This window comes from Hevea brasiliensis, chromosome 1 (assembly GCF_030052815.1).
Source record: "Hevea brasiliensis isolate MT/VB/25A 57/8 chromosome 1, ASM3005281v1, whole genome shotgun sequence".
In the NCBI taxonomy this organism is placed as follows: domain Eukaryota; kingdom Viridiplantae; phylum Streptophyta; class Magnoliopsida; order Malpighiales; family Euphorbiaceae; genus Hevea; species Hevea brasiliensis.
In genome coordinates this window covers 128,169,159-128,196,009 of record NC_079493.1, presented here as the reverse complement: position 1 = coordinate 128,196,009, position 26,851 = coordinate 128,169,159, and the positions used below count along the sequence as shown (strand labels likewise).

Genomic DNA, 26,851 nt, shown 5'->3' with positions numbered 1-26,851 from the left:
CACTGATTTCATGTCATTTGGGGTTTTCTGGACCAAGTTATGGTCATTTTACTAATGCTGGTCAAGTTGCACTTATTTGACAAATTTTGGGTCACTTTTAGGTAAATTTCAAGTCTGGCAGTTTTTGTAACCCAACTTGGGAATCAATTTGACTTAGTAAATGACATTTCTAGGTTCTATGATCTTCACAAAAAGATGTAGCCCTATGTCTAAGCTTTCCATTGATATAAATTTCAGGTCATTTGGACCTGTTTTGAGTGAGTTATAGCCAAAATACTGACTATTATTCATATGGTCAAAATTCTGGGTTTTCATGTAATGCAATTCCGGATTTAGGCAATCTTTTAGGTCACTTCTAGGCATAATTTAGGCATGACTTACACATGAAAATTGGTATACTATAAGTCACAATTCACCTCCAATTGGCCTCATATCAATTGGGATCACATATTTCCATTTAAACCCTAAAATGCATACTGCCCTACTTAACCTTGCTTGCATTGCCAATTTTTGCATTTCTATTGAATACCATTCACATTGTGCATATTGTACTTTGGTCAATTGTCAATTATCAATCTAATATAACCAATATTCAGCCACAAAATATGTGATCCAGTATCCAATAATTCAATCAATGTCCAAATACAATTTAACTCAAGCAATTATCCATCAATTCAAGCAAATCAATCAATTGTCCCATAACCAATTCAATTGTTCAAACCTAATCAATATCAATATTATACAATCCATTAATCTTAATTTACCATTAAATACACATGAAATCAAAGTCTTCCTAAGTACATCAAGGCTGCCCAAATTGCTCATATACATCAAGCTTCCCAATTTCAATACATAATCTCACTTTACATTCATAATTCACACATATACATAGAAATCAAGCTCTTACACATTTAATCACTCTAATTAACCTCATTACCCATCAAATTCAAGTGGAAACACATTAAGTTTCTTCAAAAATCATGGCTGCCGAAAATAATACCTTGTCCATACTCATCAAATTCCTCAACTTTTTCCATAATCTAACTCACCATAACCTCAAATACAACTTTAATGAAACAAGTAATGAAAACATGCACTTACCTCTTTTGAAGCTTGTGCAAATCTCCACCAAAAACTTTCTTTCTTATTCCCAATCTCTTCCCCAAGGCGTATAGACAACTTTTAATGAAAGAACCTTGAAGATTTCATGGCTTGATCTTGGTGGATGAGAGCTTGAAGCTTTGGCCATCCATGGAGTTTCCCGTTGGAATTGAATTCGGCTATTTAAAGATGAAGAAGAAGAAGAAGAAGAAGACGTGAAGAGGCCAAAACCTTGTCTTCATATGCCTTTTATAATCACTTAGTGGAGCACTAATCTTAATTAAACATTTAATTAATCTAAGTTTCTATAATTATAATTAACACCCTAATTTCTCACTATTTACATTTCATTTCTAATTTTCATTTTTCATGTGATTTTCAAAATTTAATACTACTTATTTTCATGGACATTTAGGTCAAAAGTCCACTCTAGGTGTCAAATGACCAAAATGCCCCTCTTCGGGTTGCATTTCCCATTTTTTGATGCTACCGATTAATTCCTTGACCCGCCGAATTCTTAAATTTTTGTTTTTTATTTGTACTGACTTACTAATTTTTCTTTGACATTTCCAATGTCAATTAAACCTCAGTAGACCTTTAATTAGGTCTCGAAAATATTTCCACGTGGTCCAGGGGTAGTTAACGGTCCCCGCCGTAACTTCCCAGTGCGGTCACCCATCGCTACGGTTTTGGCTCGTTAACTTAATTACATTTCATCTCTTTGATTTTTTCTTAATTTTTCTTGTGTTTTCTTATTATTTATTTTATCATTTTATGCCTGTTTATTATCACTGAAGTATAGTTCTAGACATCTTGAATTGTTCGGACAGACATTAGGTCACCGGAGTAGTCGAATATACGGACTACGTAAAGTGAGGGCATTACAAAACATTATTATAAGATTGATTTAATAACAACTATCATAGATTTCATTTAAAAGTGGAAACTAAGATTGGGTCTATGAGGTTTTGCTGAAATATCTTTCTCTGAATGCTCTAATTAATTGAATAATTCTCTATTGAGAAATAGGAGTTAATTCTTTAATGAGAAGGTTTGATGATGACCAAAAGGGATTATTAAATGCTTTTGATTATTTACCCTTACAAGAGTAGTTAAAATTCATTATTAGATAAAATTGATTGAGATTAATTATTGGGTCAAGTGAAACAATATCCCCAGCCACTTTTGTTTGAATTTAAACCCAAATTTTTTATTGCTTTTATTAGTTAATTTCTAATTTTAGTTAATTTTATTTTTATCTTAATTTTAATTTCTTGAATTTAATACCATTTAATGGTCTAGATATTAGTAAAATTAGCATATATTTTGGTTATTAAAGACAATCCTCATGGGAACTTTACTCACTCTTTATTACTTATAGGAATATGTGCACTTGTAGATGCATATAAAGCTTTTGGCACCGTTGCTAGGGATTGACAACTCTAATATCAAAATAGTTGATTTTATTGGTAATCTAGGCATTTTAATTTTATTGATGTGTTTTTGCTTTGGTTATTTTCAGGTGGTTTATGAGAAGTTTGGTTGACTCAAGCTCATTACAATTTGATCCTGAAATTGAGAGAACTTGTAGAGAGAATAAAAAATAAGTTAGAGAAAGGAAGAAGGTTGAAAAAGAGGCTAATATTGAAACGGATAAAATGAATCCTATAGTTGTGATTGAAGAAGTGGTGGATGAAGAGCAAAAGCCACAAGTTCCAAGGCAACTAAAGAGGGTTTTGCGATATTACATTAGGCCATTGTTGTTTGGTTCAACATTGAGCATTACAAGACCTCCAGTGCAAGTTAACAATTTTAAACTGAAGCCCACTCTTATTCAAATGGTTTAGACTGCATGCCAATTTGGAGGGACTGCAAATGAGGATCCTAGTGTTCATCTAGAGAGTTTTCTCATGATATGTGATACATTGAAGTTCAATGGAGTATTAAATGATGCCATTAGATTAAGACTCTTCCCATTCTCACTAAGGGATGGAGCAAGAGCATGGTTGAATTCTTTACCTACTGGGTCTATCACTACATGGGAGGATTTGGCAGAAAAGTTTATGGCAAAGTTCTTTCCCTCAGCCAAGACTGTGAAACTGAGAAATGATATCCAAATGTTTACTCAGATGGATATGGAGACACTTTATGAAGCTTAGGATAGATTCAAGGATTTGGTGAGAAGGTGTCCACACCATGGACTACCTAAGTGGTTATTGATTTAGAGTTTTTACAATGGGATAAATGGTCATACTAGAAGCAATGTAGACTCTGTAGTAGGAGGATCTCTATTGAGGAAGTCAATTGATGAAGGATATAAGTTATTGGAAGAGTTAGCAGATAATTGGTATTTAGAAGAGTTAGGAGATAATTGCTATAAATGGCCCAATGAGAGGAACATAATAAGGAGAGCTGTTGGAATTCATGAGGTTGACTCCATTACCGTATTGAATGCCAAAATGGATTCCATTTCTAAAAGACTGAACAAGATGTCAGTAAATACAGCTACCACTAGCACTAGAGCACTTGTATGTGATAATTGTGCTGGGCCACATGCAACCAAGGACTATTGTATTGATAAGTCATTCTTCTAACCAGTGCAAGAGCATGCTCAATATGTTGGCAATTCTGGAAGATAGTAGAACAATCCACATTCTGATACATACACCCCTACTTGGCAGAACCACCCAAATTTTTCATGGGGAGGACAACCACAATAACAGCAGCAGGCTAACTATCAAAGGATATAAGTTATTGGAAGAGTTAGCAGATAATTGCTATAAATGGACCAATGAGAGGAACATAATAAGGAGAGCTGTTGGAATTCATAAGGTTGACTCCATTATCATATTGAATGCCAAAATGGATTCCATTTCTAGAAAACTGAATAAGATGTCAGTAAATGTAGCTACCACTAGCACTAGAGCACTTGTATGTGAGAATTGTGCTGGGCCACATGCAACCAAGGACTATTGTATTGATGAGTCAGTCTTCCAACCAATGCAAGAGCAAGCTTAATATGTTGGCAATTCTAGAAGACAGCAGAACAATCCATATTCTGATACATACACCCCTACTTAGAAGAATCACCCAAATTTTTCATGGGGAGGACAACCATAACAACATCAGTAGGCTAACTATCAAAGCAGAGCGCCACCTCATTTTTCACAATCAGAGAAGAAGTTAGGTTTGAAAGATACAATTGCTAATTTGGCTATGACAACTGAGAATTTCATGAATGAGACAAAGATAAATTTCCAGAATTACAATATGACTTTATAAAATTAGCAAGTTGCTATTTAGAATTTAGAGGTGCAAATGGGGCAGCTAGCCAATATGATAGCAAATAAACCATAAGGTGTACTGCCAAGTGAGACAGAGACAAACCTAAGAGAGAAATGCAATGCAATCACCTTGAGGAGTGGAAAGCAACTGGAGGAACCATAAACGAAAGAAAAGGGAAAGGAAGTTGAAAAAGAACCTTTTGATGATAAGAAGAAGGAAAAAGGGAAGTTGAAGGAGAAAGTCTCAGTGTGACACCCCTTACCCGTCTACAGTGTAGTTGAGTAAGGCGTGCCACATTCGATGTCGGAGCACCCTATCTTGTCTTGTCTTATACCATAGCAATTTAATTTGCATTTATTCATATTTGTATATGTATTGAAAATTTTTTTTATCACAATTTATTTTTTTGTGGAGAACCGGACAGAGTCTTTTCTGTTTTATTAGCGTATGGCGGGTTCCACCCTTCACTTGTTAGAACAGTTCATATCCATTTCACCTTTCCATATATCATATCATATCATCTTTACTCATATAAATTTCAAGTAAATATATTTCATTCATTCATATAAAATTCATACACAATAATAAAATTCATATACAATAATTTACAAGTTATTTACAATCACAAAATGAATTACATCATTTAGTTATATACAATGAACAAAATACAAAATCTAGATACACATGGGCCCCACCAAAAAAATGGACTGCTGAGGTGACACCCACAATATAACAGATCTGATCAATCCCTATGTAGGCAACTACTGCTGCTAGTCTCCAATACCTACGCGTGGTAAAACCAAAGTGCTAAGTGAATTGCTTAGTGGTGCATAAATAGGAGTAAAAATAGCTAAATAATTGAAGATAAATATTTTATGTAAAATTTCATAAATTTTGAGTCAATTATATGTTTGTTGAACTTTGGGAGCAAATAAATTTATTTGGATCTTTTTCTATTCATTTATCTCATATTTAGTCTTATTAAATTCATATTAATGTCCAAGTAACCTATAACAGACTATACAGACTGGATACACAAAAGTATACTAGTTAGACATCCGTATGTCTATTATGTATAAATCCGTCATGTCATGCACAAGGCCAGCAGGCAGGCATAAAGCCAGAAATCAAATCAGGCACAATGGCCAATGGCCAGGCATAAAGCTTGTAGAACAACCGTATCAAACATATATTGTCTATCAATGAATATTCATGTGGGCAATACTGCAATCTATAGTCCCTAGTTGGTATACCAATCGATCCAAGCTATATACATAAGTCTAGGTATGCATTGGGCAATTTAGTATCATTATATTATTTTATGCACTATTTAGGGTTACTATTCATTAGCACCATTCATTTCATTTGTAATGGAAATATAGGTCCCACATACATATTGATGTCACTTTTATGTGTAGCAAATCATTTTGGTTAACTCCATATCATATGACAAGTCCTTTTATGAACCTTTCTCAAGGTCTAGATTTGGTGTCTTAAATTCACCTAGCATATTGGTTAAGATGTAGCCACTGTTTGGCCATACTTCCTTCATGGAAGTTGTTGCTCTATGTCTTATCTTTGTTTTCATTTTTGAATCATGTCATTTGGAGTTTTATAACTCAAGTTATGATTAAATTACCAAAACTGGTTCATTGACCCTTTATGGTTCCAGAACCAAGTAGATTATGGAATCCCAACTTTGTCCAACCATTTGGACATGTTACAGTCATATTTATGCCTAATGACCTTCATATGAGTTGTTTTCCTATGTCTTATGCTCACTCAGGTTAAAGAATCACAAATTTTCAAGTTATGTAGGGTGAGTTATAGCCAATTAACTAACCTAGACTCCTGAACCCTATGCATTAAGGATTTCAGGTTTAGGTCAGTGTATTTGATTCCCATTTTAGGGTCCTTACACTCAAAATTTGAAGAAAGTTCCTAAATTAAAGTTGGATTCCTATTTCTTAGGTTTCCATAACAAAATAGCTCATCCCAATTGGAGTTTCCTAATGGGAGATATGATTTAAATACTATTCTAGGGTCAAGTGGCTGTTTAGTTAAATTTCAAGATTTGGATAATTGACTTGTTCTAACAACTTGGCCAAGTTTCGTTTGGTTCTGGGTTTTGGTCAAAACACCAAAATTTTAGTTCTAAGTCTTATAGAAATTTTTGCTTTGATTTCACTGCATTTGCAGTTTTGTAGACCAAGTTATGGCATTTTTTCCAAAACTGGTTGGGTAGGTCTAAGTCCAAAATTTCAGGTCAGTTTTGATTCTGGTCAGAATTGTTGACCTAAATATTTCTAGAAAATTGGTTGGGTTAGAGGCAGAATTGGGCTCTATGTTCCATTAAAAATGTGCTTCTATGTCTAAGCTTTCCAATGGTTCAAGAATCAGGTCATTCTGACATTCCTAGAGTGAGTTATGGCCATTTGAACATTTATTATTCATATGGTCATTTTTCCAGGTCCAGCAAGTGGTTACCCAGATTCAAGATAATTTTGGGTCATGTTAGATTCAGTTTCTGGGCAGGGTCTCTGCATGAAAAATGTAGCTTTATGTCTTAAATTTCATCTTTAATTGGCCTCACACCAATTGGAGCAATGTGGCTCTACTTATGGCCACATAACCTTGCTGGACTCATATGTCCAAAATTCTGCACAAAAATTCAACACTTCCAATCTTAATTCCACCCAACTACCAAACTTCAATCACATTAATGGCACTTCAAATAGTCAATTAATGGTCTCAATAATGTTAATTTGGCATCAATTCACAAAACCCCCAAACTTTAGGTTAAAACTAAACCCTAACTTCAATTTCTCAACTCATGCATAACACATGTAAATAAATATGCTACTCATATCTACTTATTAATCAACACTAGTAAACACAATTATGTTCATGAATTCATCAAACTCCCATCACTCCCATGGCTGCCAAAAATTAGGGTTCCATTTACTTATGGTATTCTTTTTAATTTCATGAAATTTTAACTTAGTTTAACATGCTAATAACACTTAAAGAAAGAAGAGAGAAAATATAGTGCACTAACCTCACTTATAACCAACTTGACTTGCTAGAACTTCAAATTTTCTTCAATTCTTGGCTACCTAAGACTTCCTCAAGGTGTAGGAGCAAGTTTTTGTGAAGACAAGTATGGGTTTTGATGTAAAAATGGAAGGGAAATTCAAGCTTGCAAGGTTAAAAATGGTGGAAGCTCTTTGTTGATGGTGGTTCGGCCTAAGGGTTCCAAGAAGAAGATGATCATTTCTTTTTTGTCCATTAATTGATTTTTGTCTCTCTTTTATATGGTTATCTAATTTCCATTGGTTATAAAATTTAATGATGTTATTATGACATCATGCTTAGGTCATAAATATATTATATTTTTTATTTCTTTCTTTTCTTTCTTTCCCTTTTCCATTGTACAAATTCATGATTTCAATTAATTTTAAAGGTTTTGTTCTCACTCTTTTTGATTGACCTTTAGGTCAAGATCCAACACTGAGGGTGAAATGACTAAAATGCCCTTCTTTGTATTCATCGAGTTATAATTGTCTATACTGATTGACATAAATTTTTTTGTATTTTCTTATAATTTTTATTATCATTTAAACCTCATAAATTCCCTAAGTAAGTTCCAATATTTATCTTACAGGGTTTCCCCACGAGTCAGGGGTTAACAACTATTTTCACAGTTGCTTCCCGTTAGGGTTACCCATCGCCAGGACCTCGGCTCCTTTAACCTATTAGCATTTCATTTCTTTTATTTTTCTTTAATTTTACTTGGTCTTTATTTAATTAATTTATGCCTCCGCACTCTAGTTTAAGTGTAGTTCCAGACATTCTAGCTGTCTGAATAGACGTTAGTCATCGGAATAGGAGAATGTACAGACTACCTAAAGTGAGGGCGTTACAATTCTCCCCCTCTAAATAAAAATTTTGTCCTTGAAATTTGCCTGGTGTAAATAGTCGAGGAACTGCTATCTCCTTACTTCTCCACTTTTCTGTGTTATAATGCTTCATTTTCTCTTTAGTCTTTCTTACTAGATCTGGCTCTACATGCTTGTCTTTAACCAATTCTGTACCCATCTTCTTTCATCTCATATACAGTCTCCTTCTCATCTTTGATTTATCTACTTATGAATGTTAACTTTTCATCACTCTTACACTACGGCCTCAAGGGTTAGTAACAAGTATGTCTTCTTCTAACAGATCTATCTGTATCCCTCTATTAACAGGGGTATAATGCGTATATAGGAATGAGTAGAATCAGAGTCTATCAATACATATCCAAAGGTATTATAAAGAAAAATGTACCTCTAATAACGTCTGCTAGATCTGGCTCCTCCCGAGCCCTTATAGCATATACACGGGGTGCTACTCCAGTCTTAGGTCGCTCAATAGTCTTTGTAACAAGTCTCTGTGATGTACCAGTTGTCTTTCCCTCTGTGCTGCGAGGGCATATCTCTCAATCTGTGGTGGAGTAGTGGGAGCACTCCTTTGTGGATAATCTCATAGAAAATGATCGGTAGCTCCACATCGGAAGCATCCTCCAGTCAATAATCGACACTCTCCTTGGTGCCTCCTCCCATAGTGTGTACACTCTGGCATCGAGACTAATCCCTTTGTTGCTATGCCAGGAGAACTGGCCATAGATACGCTAGACTGGCCTCTCTAACCCTGTGTCTGGCCCTTGGGATTTTTACTATCCATAGCTGATGTACTAGGTTGGCTGATAAACCCATTTTATATAGGTATTTTAGGGTAGTTTTGCATCCATTTTGCCCTTTTTAGTTTAGTAATTTTATGCTTTTAGTGCTTATTTTAGTTAATTTGTTAATTTTAGTTTCATTATATTTGATTTTTGAAATTTTAATGTTTTTGATAGGTTTTAATAAGGTTTAAAGGCAAAAAGGTCCATATAGAAGAAATTCAAAGTGATTTGGAAGCTTAAAGTAGTGTGAAAAATGAAGAAAATTTGCCTAAGGAAGAAGACCAGCCGAGATTTTCAAGGACTTCAACATGCCCCGTGTTGAAGGTCGTGTGAAGAAAAGAGTCAACCAGCAGGAATCCACATGAGGCATGTAAATTCAACACTGGGTTGTGTAAACAGAGATTTTGGAACAAAACACGCTAAAAGTTTCAAGGGCTTCAACATGCCCCGTGTAGCTGGTCGTGCAGAATCTAAAGGCTCCTTCTCTGAATTAACATGAGGCATGTGGAAAATAATAGGAATCCACATGAGGCATATAGGATGACGCTGGCAGATTTGCTGACATAGAAAAATTTTCTTTTTTCACACCTTTTATGCCTTTTTGTCTTTATCCCTTTAGAGACTATTTTTAGGGCAAACCTTGAGGGGATATATAAGCATCATATTCTCATTTTTACCATAAGGAGAAAGAGAGAGAAAAATCAAAAGAGGAAGGAAAGAAGGAACCACGCCATTTTTGGAGGAAGAACACCTGCAGAGTGACGTTTTCAGCTTCCATTTTCAGAGATTTAGATTCTCTTCTTTTGGGTTCTTTTATTTTTAGTCTTATTTTCATGTTTTCTTGCTCTATTTCATATTTACTACTTGTAAATACAAGCATGAGTGAGTAGATACTTAAGATTTCAGAGTTGAGTGTAATGATTTAAGTTTTATTTGTGGATTTGGACTGGTTGTAACCATATTTTAGTATATATAAGTTTTGATTCTTATTTTGTATGCTTATTTATATTCCCATTATTGGTATCCTTTGGGTTTTGTTCTTAATCTTAGATTGAAGGACCGAGAGGTGAAAATCTATGATAGATAATTAAGATAATGAACTTAATCACCTAGTATTAGAAATAAACTAGTGGATTAAGAGGAATTTCAAGTTGATTAAAGTGCTTAAAGGGTTTTGGGTAATTAAACATTCTCATGTTTTGGGTAATTAAACATTGCATGAGAATGGGGTTTAGTTTCCTTTAAAACACTCTTTAGTTTTCTTGAAAGAGAAATTAAAGGAAATCAGAATCAACTTCCTTCAAACTTGTATTTCCCTTAATCTTGGTTTTGCCTATCCAAATCCCAATAAAATTTACTTCATGAACCTCAACTTTGGGATCAATTTTTACTATTAATTAATTAAATATTTAATTACTTGCTGAAATTTTAGTAAATTAGTAAAGTGCTTAGAATTTTAATTACTTAATTCATTATAATTTCTTTATTTTCCCAATTTAATTTGCTACACTTTTACTCTACTTTTTGGCACACATTATCGATAGCCCAAATAATTGTGACTTTTATAGTTTGGTACTCAAACAATAAATCTCTGTGGGATGATATCTTTTCTTTACTACTTGAACAACCCGTATACTTGCGGAATACGCATCAAGTTTTTGGTGTCGTTGCCGGGAATTTGTTTTTGTTTGATATTAGACGATTGATTGTTTGGTTAATTTGGGCATTTTATTTTTTTTTTATTTTAATTTCTTTTCTTTATTATTTTACTTTGGGATTTTCTTGTTTTGGTTTTTCATGTACATATCTTTTATATGAGAAGGACAAAAAGTGCAGAAATTGATTTAATTTTTGATCCTGAGATTAAAAAGACAGCTAAAGCTTTAACAGCAGAGTCTAAAAGAAGAAAAGCTGAACTCAAAATTCAAAGACAGCAAGAGCAACAAGTGATAGAAGTTATGGCAAACAACAACAACAGATCAATTAAGGATCATGCTTTTCCTAGTTTTGAAAATTTTAGACCAAGTATTACAAGGCCTAGAGTGGAAGCAAACAACTTTGAGTTGAAGCCCTCACTTTGTCAAATGGTTTAATAATCACAGTTTTGGGGAGGTCCTACTGAGAGTCCACATGTGCACCTTGCACATTTTCTTGAGATTAGTGACATGCTGAAGATAAATGGAGTCTCAGATGATGCCATCCAGTTGAGATTATTTCCTTTTTATCTGAAGGATCATGCTAGGGAGTGGTTGCATTCATCACCTCCGAGATCAATAACTACTTGGGATGAGTTGTCACAAGCTTTCTTGGCTCAATACTTTCCTCCTAGCAAGACTGCGAAATTGAGAAATGAATTAACTTCTTTCAGACCAAGGGATGATGAGAGTCTCTATGAAGCATGGGAGAGATATAAGGATCTTCAAAGGAGATGTCCACATCTTAGAATCCCTAAATGGATGCTAGTTCAACATTTCTACAATAGTGTTTCTCCAGCAATTAGAAGTATAATCGATGCATCTTCAGGAGGGGATCTTATGGAGAAGTTAGAAGATGAAGCTTATTCAGCATTGGATAAAATTGCTTACAACAATTATCAATGGAGCTGTGAAAGGAATGAAATGAAGAAGCCATCAGCTGGTGTATATGAGTTAGATGCCATGAGTATGTTCAATGCCAAATTTGATGCTTTGACGAGAAAAATGGATAAGTTAAGCATGAATGTTGATTCTTCAATTGGAGGATCTAGTCATGTAGAAGATATTGGCGCAGGAAATATGCATTGTATTAATGATTTTCCTTCTTATGGGCAAGAATTTGGAAATGAGCAAGTTGATTTTGTTGGGAATTACAATCAGAAACCAATTGGTAATCCTTTTTCTGCTACATATAATCCAACATGGAGGAATCACCCTAACTTTTCTTAGGGAGGTCGACAAGGACAACATCAGTATAATTATCAACAACCTCCTAATTTCTAGCAGTAACAACAGCATTTTTAGCAAAATAGAGTACCACCTGGATTTCCACCACAAAGGAATCAAAATGCACCTATTCCACAACCACCAGTTCAGTCTTTAGACCAAGATTCAATTTTGAAGTCTATGATGGAGAATTTCTTAACTGCTCAACAAAAATAAGGAGAAATGATTCAACAATTAACTTCAAGGATAGACCAGCTTGCCACTCATAACAAGATGTTGGAAAACCAAATAGCTCAACAAGCAAGTTCTTCTAGCAAAGCACAAGGGAAACTTCCAAGTCAGCCAGAGAATCCTAGAGAACATTGCAAGGCAGTGATCCTAAGGAGTGGGAAAATTATGGGAGATGAAAAGAAAGATGAGGTAGAAGAGGAAAAGAAGAAAGAAGAAAGAAGAAAGAAGATGAAGACAAGAATGAATCCACTTCAAATCATGATGAAGTTAATGAGGAAGCAAACAAAAAGAAGGAAGTTGAAAAAGAAGAAGAGGAAAAGTATGTGCCTCCACCACCATACAAGCCACCATTGCCATATCCTCAGAGGTTTCCGGAAGCAAAGCTAGATAAGCAGTTTGAGAAATTTTTGGAAGTTTTAAAGAAATTATACATCAACATTGTAACACCCCTATGTTCGGTAGTGTGTTCTACTGTTTCGGTGACCAGTGTCTATCCGGACAGCTAGAATGCCTAGAACTACATTTAAATGTTAGTGAGGAGACATAAAATAATGAAATACAAGAAAAGAAAATACAAAAAAAAAACAAAGGAAAAATAATAGCAATGAAATGTAACCAAGTTAAACGAGCTGAGAACCATAGCGATGGGTGACCGCATCGGAAAGTTGAGGCGTGGACCGTTGACTAGCCCTGGACCGCAGGAAACCCTAGAAAATATTTTTAGGACTTAAATAAACGTCTATTGAAGTATAAATATCATTAGAAATATTAAAGAAAAATTAATTAATTACTACAAAGAAAAATGAGAAATCGAGAAAATGATAAAATTTGGTGTTACCGAAAAATCGGGAATGCAACCCGAATAGGGGCATTGTGGTCATTTGACACCTCAAGTTGCCTTTTGACCTAAATGTCCATTAAAAATAATTGATATTAAACTTTGAAAATGTCATGAAAAATTAAAATGGTGGTACAAAATCTAAATAGTAAAAGAAAAGAGGTGAAATGTGGGAAATTGGAAATTTTGGATTAAATAAATCATAAACTCACTTAGTGCTCAACTAACTTCAGCATTTGGACACCTAAAGGGACACTTGGGAGGTGCAGCACTCATCTTCAACCTTAGGAAGAGAACCAGCCGAACCAAACCTTGGGAGAAAACTCCATGGCCGTCCACACTCCAAGCTCAAGTTCACCATGTTCTAGCCACTTTTTCCATTAGGTTCCTTCATTAACTTTGCTCCTCACCTTGCAAGGAAGAGTTTGATAGCAATTTTAAGAAGTTTAGTGAGGTTTTGATCAAGCTTCAAAAGTGGTAAGTGAGTGTTTTTAATTCTTGTTTCATTAAAAGTGTAACCAAGGTTGTGGGTAGTTGATTTATGGAAGAATTTTTTATGTTGATGATTGAATGGTGATACACCATTTTGGCAGCCATGGAAACTCACTATTGTAGCTTGTTTTTACTTGTTTATGGTTGTTTAAGATGTTGGTATAAGTGTTTATGTATATAGAAATAATTTGGATAATGTATACTAAGTGTATGTATGATAGTGCACTTGATTTGTAAGCTTGGAAAAGTGAAAATGGAAGTTGATGGGTATGTGTAAACTTGTGGCAGCCTCATGAAGAAGATTGAAATGTTTAAGTTCATGAAATTATTGTTGAATTATATTGTTATTGATGGCAGCATGGATATGTGTATAATGGTTTGGAATTGGGAATGTAAATGGGGTATGTTCATGTGGTTAAATAATGTAAATAGACTTTGGAAAATTCTGTGATATAATGTGCATATTGAGAATGATTACAAGCTGTCCAAAATGACCAAAATGTATTGTTAAATGTGTTAATGGTAAGGTACAAACTAGAATTGGCACGAAGGAAGTAATTTGGTAAGTGTTGAATATGTAATTGGTAAGTGATGAGGAGTGTGTAGTAGGGCAGTGTATGTTTTGGCTTAGAACCTTAAGTGTGTGACTCCAATTGGTATGAGACCAATTGGAGGTGAAACTAGGCACAAAAAGTGCTAACTTTCATTGAGGAAGCTTATCTAAATTCTGCCTAGAAGGTGACTTGAAAAATGACCAAATCCGGATTAGTGACTTGAAAGCCTAAAAATTGACCATTTGGGTAGTAGTTAGTGTTTTGGCCATAACTCACTCAAAACAGGTCCAATTGACCTGAAATTTTTACCATGAATATTTTAGACATAGATCTACAATTCTTATGAAGACACCAAAGCCCAGAAATGGCTAGAACTAAGCCAAATAGCTTGCACAAATTTAGGTCCAAAAACTAGCCGAACCAAAAGTGACCTAAAAATGACCTAAAGTTACCATTTTGGTGCATTCTGTCTAGTATTGGTAAATTTATCATAACTTGGTTTACACAACTCAGAATGACCTGAAATTTTGCCCCACGTGCAATAAGACATAGACCTACAAGTTTGTAGTTTGGACCGAAACCTAAAAACTGAGGGAACTAGGTCATCCGAAGAGGTCAAATTAGTATACCGAAATCTAGCAAATTGCAATAAAATGCAATATACTTGAAAGTGAATTTGGTAACATGTACCAACACTAAAAGGCTATAAAATGTGACATATTGGTAACATTAAACCTAATCCACTTAGAGTGCATCGAGGGTCAACATTTTAGGTTGACTAAAGAAAATAATAGAATTCAATAAATTAATTATTAAGCCTTATTGTTAGAAATAGTTTAAATGCGTACTAAAACACTTCAAATTGTGTGTTTCAGTTAGCAAAGACTCAGGGAAGGAGAAGGAAACACTGAGTCAGGGCCAAGAGACATTTATCAGAGGTTTGTGCACAACATTTATTTCTTTTGAATTTTTCAATTGAAATAAATTATGACTATTTGTATGTTATTGTTTTAAATTGTGGAAAATTGTTTGAATGGATATTTGATGGATACTTATTGCTTGAAAAACATTGTAAATGGTTTGAAACCACAGCTATCATGTATATTGATTGAATTCCTCGCTAGCTTGTCTAGTGGGACGAATTGACTTTGAATTCGCTCTCTGGTTGAAGTGTTGAGGTGTGTGCCTGTTGAGGACGAATAGAATGAGTACTCATATTATTGCTAGCTAGCTATGTTATTTATCACTAGCCATCGGCTTTTAGGACGAATTGGACTATGGGATCATGATTAAGCTGTGTGTGTGATTTATTGATATTTATTGTGATATTGTGAAATGGAGTTTAAATTCTTTATGACATTCACTGTCTTTGAATTTAACTATGGTTTTAAGTATCCACTATTTATACGACTTATGATTTATGATTTAAAGTTGCAATTTGTTAATGTTGTACACCACTGAGACATTGGCTCAGCGATAGCTTTTTCATTCTTTATGCGTGAGTAGGCATTACTGTGAGACAGACTAGGCTGCTAGTACTACATTGAGAGTTCATCGGGTATATTGAATATACCATACTTTGCATTTTGTATTGTAATGTATGTTCACTGTATGTATATGTTGTTCTTGGTTTTGAGCAGTTGTAAATTAAAATTGTACATTAAAGTTGTAAACTAAATTTGTAAATTATTTTGTCTTGTAAATATTGTGATATATTTCTTTTATCTCAGCTTTTGAAAACACTGAAAAATTATTGTGGATTTGAGTTAACAAATGTTGAGAAACTTATTGTGTTGATTGGATATTGGAGTTTGGGGATTAAACAAAATATAGGAAGTGCTTTTTACAGGTTTTTGAAGAACTGTTTTATTCAAAATACAGATGGCACTTTGCCAAAATTTTTACAGAAATTATTAATTCTTCAAATGTATTATCTGGTTTCACTTCAGTTAAAAAAATTTTTAACACCTGTAAATAGTGCTCACCACTGTAAAAAGAAGTAAGAAAAGGTTTAAAATCCCTTGTAGTGTATTTAATGGGTTATCAGTAGACGAAGTTGGTAATTCATTAGGTATATTATGGGATCATGTTATGCCTTATGGAGGGGTAGGTTGTGACATGTTTTAGTGGTATCAGAGCTAGTTTTTAAATTTTGTTTTCATCTGTAATTTGAATATTCTTTCTTCATAGTACAACTGCTCAATATCATTGTTTGATACATATAGTACATTACATTATAAATATGCACTAACAGGAGGAAATCTCCTTGTGTTATTGTTCAGGAGGTTTAAGATCCTCAAATTGACTATGGAAGAAGGGGATCGCTCAGTCGATCAATCTATAGAGGCTGAGGTACAAGGGTAAGCCCCAGCCCTACATAATGTCAGTGGATCAGCCGCACCAGGCCCCTTAGTACCGCAGTTTCCTACTCAGTTCGCTCAGCAAATGGCTGCAATGTTCCAACAGATGGCTGGTAATGTGCCTACTCAAGTCCCACTACAGACACCAGTGGTACAACCACAGTCTTCAGCTAGGCAGTATGACAAGTTGATTAAATATGGGGCTACTGAGTTCAAGGGGACAATAGATCCTGTAGAGGCAGAACAGTGGTTAGAGAGAATGGATAGGGTGTTTAAGAAGCTACATTGTACAGAGGAGCTCAGATTTGAATATTCAGTGTCTCTGCTACAGGGGGATGCATATGACTGGTGGAAAACCATTCCCCATAGTTTGGTAGAACCTTCAGTGCTAACATGGAATGATTTTTTATGGGAGTTCAGACAAAAATATGTCCCCAATGCTTATGTGGACCAAAAGCTGCAAGAGTTCCTAAGTCTAAACCAGGGGAGTAGATCGGTGGTTGAATATGAAAGGGAATTTTCCCGCCTGAGCCATTATGCAGTAAGTCTATTTTCTGCTAGTAGGGAGAGATGTAAGAGGTTTGAAATCGGCTTGAAGCCCAGTATTAGATTATAAGTGGTCGGATTCAAACATAACAACTTCTCTAAGCTTATTTCTCAAGCACTAGAATTAGAAAGAATTTAATCTGAAGTGGCCCCTGAGAAAAAGAAATCAGAGAAGACAGAAAAAGAGGGAAAGTCAGTAGAATAAAGTTCCAGTGGTCCTACTGAAAAGAGGAAGAACCATAGGGGACACAACAGAGGTGGTAAGAAGTCCGGTAGGGAAAGATTTTCAGGACAGAAACCTCCTCCATCTGATCAGCAGAGTACCAGAAGTTCCTACCCTCCCCGCCAATGTGAAACCTGTGAAAGAAATCATGGTGGGGTGTGCTACAAGGCCATAGGAGCCTATTTTAACTATGGAGGCACAGGGCACTTTGCCAAAGACTGCACCAGTACTCGTAGAGTTGGACCACCTCCTACTACTGCAGAAGGGTCAATTCAGAATCCTGTCACTAGGTGTTCACAACCACCTAGCAGAGGTAGAGGCAGGGGTAGAGGTAGTCTAGTAGGCAGCCAAGGCACAGTGAATCAGTCAGAGCAAGGAAGTGCATCAGTCAAAGTCTACGCAATGAGACAGAGAGAAGAGGCTGAGACATCTGATGTTGTGGCTGGTGCCTTTTCAACTTTTAATCAAGATGTATTTGTGTTATTTGATCCGGGTTCTACCCATTCTTATATGAGTGCTAGCATCATTGATTGCATTACTGTTCCATGTACAAAAATGGACTTTGAGGTGCTAGTAACAAGTCTACTAGGACAAGAGGTTAGGGTTAATAGAATGTATAGGGATTGTCCTTTAGTGATCCAAGGACACACTTTTCTGTCTGATCTCATTGAAATGCCCTTCAAAGATTATGATATCATCTTGGGCATGGATTGGTTAGCCAGGCATGGATTGGTTAGCCAGGCATCACGCCATGATTGACTGTATATTGAAGACAGTCACTTTTGGTCTCCCTCAGTACAGTGATGTGGTAATACATGGGAAGAGGCAGTTATTGCCATCAAACATCATTTCGGCTGTATTACCCAGAAAAATGATCAAAAAGGGGTGTGAAGCATACTTGGCACATGTGGTAGACACCCAAGTGGAGAGTCCAGCATTGAGGGACATCCCTACAGTATATGACTTTCCAGATATGTTTCCTGATGAATTGCCAGGATTACCTCCAGAAAGAGAGGTGCAGTTTGAAATTAATGTTATGCTTGGTGTGGATCCAATCTCCATAACACCATACAGAATGGCACCAGCAGAGTTGAAGGAGTTGAAAGTACAGTTGCAAGAACTACTTGAAAAGGGCTTCATCCACCTTAGTGTGTCACCTTGGGGAGCGCCAGTATTATTTATTAAGAAGAAAGATGAAAGAACAGATATCCATTGCCTTGCATTGATGATCTATTTGATCAGTTGAAGGGTGCAGCTGTATTCTCTAAAATTGATTTGCGATCTGGTTATTATCAGTTGAAAGTGCAAGAGCAGAGTATTCCAAAAACTGCTTTCAGAACTCAATATGGCCACTATGAGTTTCTGGTAATGCCATTCGGGTTAACTAATGCTCCAGCTGCTTTTATGGATCTGATGAACACTATCTTTAGACCATATCTCGACCAGTTTGTGGTGGTGTTTATTGATGATATTTTGATATATTCAAGGAATGCAGAGGAGCATGACAGACATCTGCGGATAGTACTGCAGACTTTAAGGGAGAAACAGCTATACGCCAAATTGTTGAAATGTGAATTTTGGCTGAAAGAAATCTCTTTCTTGGGACATGTTGTGTCAGCTGAAGGGATCAAGGTAGATTCCAGCAAGGTAGAAGCTATCCTTAATTGGAAGCCGCCCAGGAATATCATAGAAATTCAGATTTTAGGTTTATTTGCCCGATATTACCACCGATTTGTGAAAGGATTTTCTATGTTATCTTCTCCACTGACCAAGCTGCTTCGGAAAGATGTAAAATTTCAGTGGACAGATAAATACCAGCAGAGTTTTGATGAGTTGAAGAGGTGTTTGACTGAAGCTCCAGTCCTTACTTTACCTAACTCGGGTAAAGAATACACAGTTTATAGTGATGCTTCTCACAATGGGTTAGGCTGTGTACTGATGCAAGATCGGAATGTCGTTGCTTATGCATCACGCCAGCTGAAACTGCATGAGAGGAACTACCCAACACATGATTTGGAGCTAGCAACTATTGTTTTTGCTCTAAAGATCTGGAGACACTATTTTTATGGGGAGAAATGCTACATCTACATCGATCATAAGAGCTTGAAGTACTTAGGCACCCAGAAGGAATTGAACTTGAGGCAGAGGAGATGGTTAGAACTGATTAAAGACTATGATTGCTTAATAGACTATCAGCCAGGGAAAGCAAATGTGGTGGCTGATGCCTTAAGTCGCAAGACTATGGCAAGTCTCAAAGTTTCTCCTTTGTCCATGGTATATGAGTTGAAAGCATAGCATGCCAGTTTAGAGATTGATGATGAGGGACAGACAGTAGTTGCATGGCATGTAAAGCCAGTGTTGATTGATCAGATCAGAATGGCTGCTCAAAATAATGAAAAATATCAGAAGCTACTGAATGAAGTCTAGCAGGGCAAGAAACCTGAATTTTCTGTGAGAGATGACGGTTTACTACTACATCAGGGCAGAATGTGCATTCCTAATGATGTTGAATTGAGACAGATCATTATGAAGGAAGCGCATGAGTCTCCTTTTGCTATGCACCCTGGTGGAATTAAAATGTACAGAGGGCTAAAAGAGCATTACTGGTGGATGGGTATGAAGAGGGATATAGCTGAATTTGTTTCCAAATGCCTAACTTGTCAGCAAATAAAGGCAGAACATCAAGTTCCAACTGGTTTGTTACATCCATTGCCAGTACCAGAGTCGAAATGGAAACAAATAACTATGGATTTTGTCATGGGACTTCCAAGGACACAGAATAGTCATGATGCAGTATGGGTTATAGTTGGCAGACTGACCAAGTCTACTCACTTTTTGCCCGTCCAGATGGACTATAGTTTGGAGAGATTGGCCAGAATGTACATAAATGAAATTGTAAAGCTGCATGGAGTGCCAGTATCAATTGTATCTAACAGAGATCCTAGGTTCACTTTTAGATTCTGGGGTAGTCTTCAGAGAGCCCTAGGAACTAGATTGAACTTGACCTGACATTCCACCCGTGAGCAGATGGCCGGTTGAGAGGGTAATTCAGATATTGGAGGATATGCTACGGGCTTGTGTGATTGAGTTTGAAGGTAGTTGGGATATACACTTGCCTTTGATTGAGTTTGCTTATAACAACAGCTACCAATCAAGCATTGGGATGCGTCCATATGAAGCTTTGTATGGCAGAAAGTGCATAACTCCCCTATGTTGGGATGAAGTAGGTGAAAGGAAGATGATTGGGCGTAAATTATTCGTGAGACAGAGGAAAAGATCAGATTGATCAGAGATCGACTCAAGGCTGTATCAGACCGTCAGAAGTCCTATGTTGATCTAAAGAGAAGAGATATTGAATATGCAGTAGGTGATAAGGTATTCCTTAAAGTTTCTCCTTGAAAGAGGATTATGAGATTTGGCAGAAAGGGAAAACTGAGTCCTCGCTTTATCGGACCATATGAGGTTCTGGAGAGAGTGGGTCCTTTGGCATATTGGTTGGCATTACCTCCAGAGCTAGAAAGGATACACAGTGTCTTCCATGTGTCCATGTTAAGGAGGTACAGATCTGACCCATCTCATGTACTATCAGTTGAAGAGATTGAGGTAAATCCAGACCTCTCATATGAGGAAGAACCCATAGAAATTCTGGCATATGAGGTGAAGCTGCTGAGGAATAAACAAACACACCTGGTTAAAGTGCTGTGGAACCATCATTCAGGCCAGGAAGCTACTTGGGAACGTTAAGAAGACATGAGAAGACAACACTCACAACTGTTCAGAGAATGATGCCAGGTAAAATTTCGACACCAAATTTATTTTAAGGGGGGGAGAATTGTAACACCCCTATGTTCGGTAATGCGTTCTACTATTCCGGTGACCAGTGTTTATCCGAACAGCTAGAATGCCTAGAACTACATTTAAATGTTAGTGAGGAGACATAAAATAATGAAATACAAGAAAAGAAAATACAAGAAAAACAAAGGAAAAATAATAATAATGAAATGTAACCAAGTTAAACGAGCCGAGAACCATAGCAATGGGTGACCGCACCAGGAAGTTGCGGCGTGGACCGTTGACTGGCTCTGGACAGCGGGAAATCCTGGAAAATATTTTTAGGACTTAAATAAACGTCTATTGAAGTATAAATATCATTAGAAATATCAAAGAAAAATTAATTAATTAGTACAAAGAAAAACGAGAAATCGAGAAAACAATAAAATTCGGTGTTACCGAAAAATCGGGAATGCAACTCGAATAGGGGCATTGTGGTCATTTGACACTCCGAGTTGGCTTTTAACCTAAATGTACATTAAAAATAAATGATATTAAACTTTGAAAATGTCATGAAAAATTAAAATGGTGGTACATAATCTAAATAGTAAAAGAAAAGAGGTTAAATGTGGGAAATTGGAAATTTTGGATTAAATAAATCATAAACTCACTTAGTACTCCACTAACTTCAGCATTTGGACACATAAAGGGACACTTAGGAGGTGCAGCACTCATCTTCAACCTTAGGAAGAGAACCAGCCGAACCAAACCTTGGGAGAAAACTCCATAGCCGTCCACACTCCAAGCTCAAGTTCACCATGTTCTAGCCACTTTTTCCATTAGGTTCCTTCATTAACTTCGCTCTTCACCTTGCAAGGAAGAGTTTAATAGCAATTTTAAGAAGTTTAGTGAGGTTTTGATCAAGCTTCAAAAGTGGTAAGTGAGTGTTTTTAATTATTGTTTCATTAAAAGTGTAACCAAGGTTGTGGGTAGTTGATTTATGGAAGAATTTTTTATGTTGATGATTGAATGGTGATACATCATTTTGGAAGCCATGGAAACTCACTATTGTAGCTTGTTTTTACTTGTTTATGGTTGTTTAAGATGTTGGTATAAGTGTTTATGTATATAGAAATAATTTGGATAATGTATACTAAGTGTATGTGTGATAGTGCACTTGATTTGTAAGCTTGGAAAAGTGAAAATGGAAGTTGATGGGTATGTGTAAACTTGTGGCAGCCTCATGAAGAAGATTGAAGTGTTTAAGTTCATGAAATTATTGTTGAATTTTGTTGTTATTGATGGCAGCATGGATATGTGTATAATGGTTTGGAATTGGGTATGTAAATGGGGTATGTTCATGTGGTTAAATGATGTAAATGGACTTTGGAAAATTATGTGATATAGTGTGCATATTGACAATGATTACAAGCTGTCCAAAATGACCAAAATGTGTTGTTAAATGTGTTAATGGTAAGGTACAAACCAGAATTGGCATGAAGGAAGTAATTTGGTAAGTGTTGAATATGTAATTGGTAAGTGATGAGGAGTGTGTAGTAGGGCAGTGTATGTTTTGACTTAGAACCTTAAGTGTGTGACTCCAATTGGTATGAGACCAATTGGAGGTGAAATTAGGCACAAAAAGTGCCAACTTTCATTGAGGAAGCTTACCTAATTTCTGCCTAGAAGGTGACTTGAAAAATGACCAAATCCGGATTAGTGACTTGAAAGCCTGAAAATTGACTATTTGGGCAGTAGTTAGTGTTTTAGCCATAACTCACTCAAAACTGGTCCAATTGACCTGGAATTTTTACCATGAATAGTTTAGACATAGATCTACAATTCTTATGAAGACACCAAGGCCCAGAAATGGCAAGAACCAAGCTAAATAGCTTGCACAAATTCAGGTCCAAAAACTGGCCGAACCAAAAATGACCTAAAAATGACCTAAAGTTACCATTTTGGTGCATTCTGTCCAGCATTGGTAAATTGACCATAACTTGGTCTACACAACTCAGAATGACCTGAAATTTTGCCTCGCATGCAATAAGACATAGACCTACAAGTTTGTAGTTTGGACCGAAACCCGAAAACTGAGGGAACTAGGTCATTCAGCTAGATCAAATTAGTATACCGAAATCCGGCAAATTGCAATAAAATGCAATATACTTAAAAATGAATTTGGTAACATGTACCAACACTAAAAGGCTATGAAATGTGACATATTGGTAACATTAAACCTAATCCACTTAGAGTGCATTGAGGGTCAACATTTTAGGTTGACTAAGGAAAATAATAGAATTTAATAAATTAATTATTAAGCCTTATTGTTAGAGATAGTTTAAATGAGTACTGAAACACTTCAAATTGTGTGTTTCAGTTAGCAAAGACTCAGGGAAGGGGAAGGAAACACTGAGTCAGGGCCAAGAGACATTTATCAGAGGTTTTTGCACAACAGTTATTTCTTTTGAATTTTTCAATTGAAATAAATTATGACTTTTTATATGTTATTGTTTTAAATTGTGGAAAATTATTTGAATGGATATTTAATGGATACTTATTGCTTGAAAAACATTGTAAATGGTTTGAAGCCACAGCTATCATGTATATTGATTGAATTCCTCCCTAGCTTGTCTTGTGGGATGAATTGACTTTGAATTCCCTCTCTGGCTGAAGTGTTGAGGTGTGTGCCTGTTGAGGACGAATAGAATGAGTACTCATATTATTGCTAGCTAGCTATGTTATTCCTTACTAGCCATCGGCTTTTGGGACGAATTGGACTATGGGATCATGATTAAGCTGTGTGTGTGATTTATTAATATTTATTGTGATATTGTGAAATGGAGTTTAAATTCTTTATGACATTCACTGTCTTTGAATTTAACTATGGTTTTAAGTATCCACTATTTATACGACTTATGATTTATGATTTAAAGTTGTAATTTGTTAATGTTGTGCACCACTGAGACATTGACTCAGCGATAGCTTTTTCATTGCTGTCGCAGATAGACAGACTGACAGGGTAGCAGACTAGACTGCTAGTACTACATTGAGAGTTCATCGAGTATATTGAGTATACCATACTTTGCATTTTGTATTGTAATGTATGTTCACTGTATGTATATATTGTTCTTGGTTTTGTGCAGTTGTAAATTAAAATTGTACATTAAAATTGTACATTAAAGTTGTAAACTAAATTTGTAAATTATTTTGGCTTGTAAATATTGTGATATATTTCTTTTATCTTAGCTTTTGAAAACACTGGAAAATTATTGTGGATTTGAGTTGACAAATGTTGAGAAACTTATTGTGTTGATTGGATATTGGAGTTTGGGGATTGAACAAAATATAGGAAGTGCTTTTTACAGGTTTTTTAAGAACTATTTTATTCAAAATACAGATGGCACTCTGCCAAAATTTTTACAGAAATTATTAATTCTTCAAATGTATTATCTGGTTTCACTTCAGTTAAAATTTTTTTTAACACCTATAAATAGTGCTCACCACTGTAAAAAGAAGTAAGAAAAGGTTTAAAATCCCTTATAGTATATTTAATGGGTTATCAGTAGACGAAGTTGGTAATTCATTAGGTATACTATGGGATCATGTTAAGCCTTACGGAGGGGTAGGGTGTGACAAACATTCCATTTACAAATGCAATTTCTCAAATGCCCTCATATGCTAAGTTCCTGAAAGAAATTTTGTTAAATAAAAGGAGGCTAAAAGATTATGAAACTGTGGCGTTAACAGAGGAGTGTAGTGCTCTCTTGTAGAATAAGCTCCCACTGAAATTGAAGGATCCAGGAAGTTTCGTTATTCCTTGTTATATTGGGGATACTAGTATTGATAAAGCATTGTGTGATCTTGGAGCTAGTGTAAGTTTGATGCCACTCTCTATTTGTGAAAAGTTGAAAGTTGGAGAATTGAAGCCAACAACCATTTCTTTGCAACTAGCTGATAGATCTATCAAATATCCAGTGGGAATTTTAGAGAATATGCCATTGAAGGTTGAGAAATTTTTCATTCCTATGGATTTTGTGGTTCTTGAAATGGAAGTGGATATTCTTTTACCTATCATTTTAGGAAGGCCATTTTTAGCCATAGTAGGGGCTATAATTAATGTGAAGAATGGTAGATTGACATTAAAAGTTGGAGAATAGGAGATGAAATTTAATTTGAATCAAGCTTTGAAGAAACATCATGAAGTTGACCCTTGTTTAAGGGTGGATGTTATTGATGAGATTGTGGAAGAAGAATTTAGGAAAAGATATCCTAAGGACCCTTTAGAGAATTGTTTGGTACATAGTAGAACAATAAAGGATGAAAATCCTAAAGTTGCAACTTTTGCTCAATTTTTGGAAGCTACTCAACAAGTTATAAGAGATTAAGTTTTGCAAGTTGAAGAGTTAAAACATGAAGTTGCACAATCACCTTTGCTAGATGAGAAGGAAGCACCACAGGTAGACCTCAAACCACTTCCATCTACATTAAGGTGTGAAGAAATAGATTTGGTGCTAAATTGGGAGAAATGTCATTTTATGGTGCAAGAAAGCATTATTCTTGGACATTTGGTATCACATAGAGGAATTGAAGTGGACAAGGCCAAAGTAGAAGTGATTGAGAAGATGCCTCCACTAACTTTAGTGAAGGGAATTAGAAGTTTTCTTGGGCATGCTGGGTTCTACAGGCAATTTATAAACGATTTTTCAAAAATTGCTAAACCTCTTACAAATTTGTTAAATCATGATGTTCCTTTTAATTTTGACCAAGCTTGTTTTGATTCTTTTAACAGGTTGAAGAAAGCTCTAACAACAGCCCCTATTAAGCAACCTCCAAATTGGTCATTGCCATTTGAGGTTATGTATGATGCTAGTGACTTTGCTGTGGGAGCTGTACTTGGTCAGAAAAAAGAGAAGAGGTCTTATGCAATCTATTATGCCAGCAAAACTTTAGATGATGCTCAAGTAAATTATGCCACCACTGAGAAGGAATTTTTAGCTATGGTATTTGCTGTAGAAAAGTTTAGATCATATATAGTTGGATCAAAAGTGATTGTCTATACAGACCATGCCGCCATAAGATATTTGATGAATAAAAAAGAAGCAAAGCCAAGACTGATAAGATGGGTTCTGTTACTACAGGAGTTTGATTTACAAATTAAAGATAAAAAGGGAGCTGAAAATGTTGTAGCGGATCATCTATCAAGGATTAAGTATGAGAGTAAAGATGGAAATAAGGAGGAATTGCCAATTGACGAGTTCTTCTCAAATGAGCAATTGCTAGTTATTGTTGCTGCATTGCTATGGTTTGTAGATTTTGTCAATTACCTGTCATGTGGAGTTCTCCCACCAAATTTGAACTATCAATAGAAAAAGAAATTTTTGCATGATGTGAAATTTTATACATGGGAGGATCCATTGTTATTTAAGAGATATAATGATGGCCTAGTTAGAAGGTGTGTTCCTAAAGAGGAAATAGGAAACATTTTAGAACATTTTCATTCTTCTGACTATGGAGGTCATTTCAGTGTGGATAAAATAGTGGCTAAAGTACTTCAAGTTAGATTTTATTGGCCACACATGTTCAAAATTGTGAGAGAATTTATTTTGAGATGTGATAGATGTCAAAGAGTGGGGAATATTTAAAAAAAAAAATGAAATGCCACAACAAGGAATTTTGGAGATCGAGTTATTTGATGTTTGAGATATAGATTTCATGGGACCATTCCCATCATCTTTTGGGAATAAATACATTTTGGTAGGTGTGGATTATGTGTCAAAATGGGTTGAGGCCATTGATTCCCCTA

General features: G+C 35.6%; 2 non-coding genes across 2 annotated transcripts; both read right to left on the bottom strand.

Moving 5' to 3' along the window:
• Positions 1–3,197: 3,197 nt before the first annotated feature.
• On the bottom strand, positions 3,198–3,304 carry LOC131170261 (small nucleolar RNA R71). The gene has a single exon (XR_009141154.1). It is a non-coding gene; the product is annotated as a small nucleolar RNA R71 (small nucleolar RNA).
• An 8,144-nt stretch (positions 3,305–11,448) lies between these two features.
• Positions 11,449–11,555, bottom strand: LOC131170242 (small nucleolar RNA R71). Its single transcript, XR_009141147.1, has one exon. It is a non-coding gene; the product is annotated as a small nucleolar RNA R71 (small nucleolar RNA).
• Between the last annotated feature and the right edge of the window lie 15,296 nt (positions 11,556–26,851).